General features: G+C 39.7%; 1 non-coding gene across 1 annotated transcript; it reads left to right on the top strand.

Annotated features, from left to right (window-relative positions):
* Positions 1 to 1,376: 1,376 nt before the first annotated feature.
* Positions 1,377 to 1,480, top strand: LOC138714008 (U6 spliceosomal RNA). The gene has a single exon (XR_011336031.1). It is a non-coding gene; the product is annotated as a U6 spliceosomal RNA (small nuclear RNA).
* Positions 1,481 to 3,345: the final 1,865 nt, after the last annotated feature.

Below are 3,345 nucleotides of genomic sequence, written 5' to 3'. Positions count from 1 at the left end.
GGATACGAAAATCGTCAGTTCGCTGATCATCCACTGGAAGCCCGCGCTAAGAATGTATATGAATATGGCCCTAGGTGTATAGTGTAACTAGGTTCTCTTGGACTGGCTCTCCAAGTGAAATAGACTTTCGAGCTCATCCTACACTACGTACTGTTGTAAGCCGTTGTCCTTAAAGGATTTGTATTCGTAATAAATATTAAATACAACTAGATAATTGATAAAGAATGCAACCTTGTTTCACTTGTTGATAAATATAATACGACTACTATTACTTAAACATTATGCCATCAACTGGCTGCGGACTAAGAGATCCTGAGTTCATCCAAGGTGGTAGCGGTGTTTTCTTACTATGAGAGTGGAGTCCACCCTCTCTACTTTTAAAAATGAAAATTTAAGTTATGGTTTATTTAACGACGCTCGCAACTGCCGAGATTATATCAGAGTCGCCGATGTGTCGGAATTTTGTCCCGCAAGAGTTCTTTTACATGCCAGTAAATCTACTCACATGAGCCTGTCGCATTAAGCACACTTAAATGCCATCGACCTGGGCTGGGATCGAACCCGCAACCTCGAGCACAGAAGGCCAGCACTATACCGACTACGTTTCTCCGGCCGACTGCCAAATTGAATACCGGGTCTTTCCTTGAGGTTAAAGGCTGTTTGAGCATGGTGTCAACCATACTAGTACCACAGTCTAGTATATACAGTAGTGAAGCTCAATACGTAGTAAATATGCAAACATTAGGTAGTTGCTCACCACTAGGATCGCTAATATCGTCTCATTAAAGGCAATGCAAAATAGTACCGTCACAGTCTATTGTTTCTAGCACCCTCAAAACACAAGCTTCGTGACTGTATATAGTAAACTGTGCTAGTACTCTTTCTCGAGGTCAAGAAAGCATGGATTTCTGTATTATATCTCCAGTACGGTTTCATGATATCTACGAGAAGCAACTTGTAGCCCATGCTATATCCGATAATTACAAGAAACAGGAGCTAAAATGGGAGTTCTTAGAATGAAATTTGTGAAATTAAAGAATGTCGAGTACCGAACTAAACGCCGGCATAGCTCAGTAGCCTGCGTGGGTTCTATTCCCGCTTGGGCTTTATTACCTATACTTCGTTCCATAATGTCTGACAGGAGACGTAAACATTCCCGGCAGAGAGAGAGAAGGATAATTGCTATTGAACCAATGGCAGAGGTCTCATTCCACACTTGTCTTGAAGTTGGACGGTCTGAAGCGTTCTACCTCCACCCAACTTCAAGACAAGCCTGGAATGAGACCTCTGCCATTGGTTGAAAAGCAATTGTACTTCTCTGCTCCTCTGCCGGCAATGTTTACTTCTTCTGTCAGACATTATACATATATAAAAATATATATACAAATATACATATACTAAAATTGGAACGATACAGAGAATATTATCATGGCCCCTGCGTAAGGATGACACGCAAAATCGTGAAGCGTTCCACATTTTTTTTTATTTAAGGACAGATTGAGAAGATTAGGCTGACAATTTAATTGCAGGTGCAGTGTAATAATCAAAGTTGTGTCATATAATTAATTAAGTTGATATGTAATTAATTAAGTTGTTATGTAATTAATTAAGTTGATATGTAATGAATTAAGTTGATATGTAATTAATTAAGTTGATATGCAATTAATTAAGGTGACTTGTAATTACTTGAGTCGATAATAGTTAGGTTTAATACAAGTACTTATAACTTAGGTTTACTTTTGCTTATAATAGGCGTTATTGTAGCATAGTTCTTATTTATAGTCCTAGGTTTATTGCATTTATTTATTTATAGTTAGATTTAAATTTACGTTTATTTTATATTTTATTGCTGTAATTATTGTAATTTGATAACTTTTAATTATTGTAATGTTATTATTGTATATTATATATCACTGCCACCGGGTGTATACCCAATTGTAGTGTTAATAAATACATACATACATACATACATACATACACATACATTATGGAGCGAAGTATAGTTTGGTTATATCTGAGGTCTCCCCCTCCCCCAATAGTAAGGCGAATCCTCGGCCTCATCTCGCCATTACCAATTCCATCCACGCTATAACCTACAGTTGATGGCCTGACATGGCTTTACATGGGCTGGACCCGGAACGGATCCGCACACTTAGGCACGGTTCGGCTCATTGTACGCCCTCATATGCAATGATTGTCCAAGTCAAACAGGTAGCTTTGGTGGCTTTCGTGAATACGACTCCGACAGGTGGGCCATCCTGCATCAGTTTCTGATAGAGCCAAGTCCCGCTTCGCGGACGAGTAGCCTGATAACCTCCAGAAGCGGAAGCCCCAAACTCTCCATGATCAGCCGACGCTGACAGGTGGACCACCCTGCCTCAGCCACTAATAGAGCAAGGTCTCATCCGCACACGATACGAGCTGCCTGGTGAGATCCAGACCTCGGAGACTTCACTTCAGTCTATTTTTATTATTGCAGATGAAAGATGAAATGAGGAGGAGATGGAGAGTATTGATGGAATAATAGAGGGAAATGCAAGCATCCAGAGAAAACCCCTCTAAAAGTCTGCTTTGTCTACCAAAAATTCCATCACCACCTTGCCGGAGATCGAACCCGGACCGCCTGAATTGAAGGTCAGCGCGCTAGCAGTGTAGCCACAGACGCGGCTTATAGTAGTTGATACAAAGTCGTTAAATAACCTACTAAAAAATCTACACGCGCTCTAACGCCGAGTTTCCGGATAGACCTTTACCCTACTGTGTACATTCTTCCTGCTGCTTTGTTTTTCTGTCGAGGTGTAAGAACGGTGACACAATACGGAGAGATTTTTAAGGATCTTAATATATGCCAAGCATTGTTTGTTTCTGGAAAACGCTTTGTTGACTTTTGGCCTCTGATTTGCATTCATTTCCATGTCTAGCTGCCTCCTGCTGCATCTGCGGTGGTAATGAGGGCGGAGTTGCTTAATCCTCAAAACCAACATCTTGAAAGCAAAGCTGCTTCTTTACATTAATTATTAGTATACCTTATACGCCTTCATAATATGTTTTGAGGTGCTGTCAAACTTATGCGAATGTTACTGCGTTCCCATCTATCTTGTTTTCTTTTTGTATTTCCATACACGTAACTCATTTCATACTCGACGAATTTCAATTAAATTCGGTATGTAACCGGTTTAAATTATGTTTAAAATGTTCATGAAATATTAAATATTAAGATGCTGTTTCTGTTAACAGAGCAGATCGTAGTGCTAGTTTGTAATGTCCCTCTCCCAAATTGAAACGGAATAAAATAAAATTCAGAGCTAATTTAGATTGCGAACATTAATGTAAACACAACGTCAG

The sequence above is a fragment of the Periplaneta americana genome, chromosome 14, assembly GCF_040183065.1.
Source record: "Periplaneta americana isolate PAMFEO1 chromosome 14, P.americana_PAMFEO1_priV1, whole genome shotgun sequence".
NCBI classification, from domain to species: Eukaryota; Metazoa; Arthropoda; class Insecta; order Blattodea; family Blattidae; genus Periplaneta; species Periplaneta americana.
This window is presented reverse-complemented; position numbering and strand designations above follow the sequence as displayed.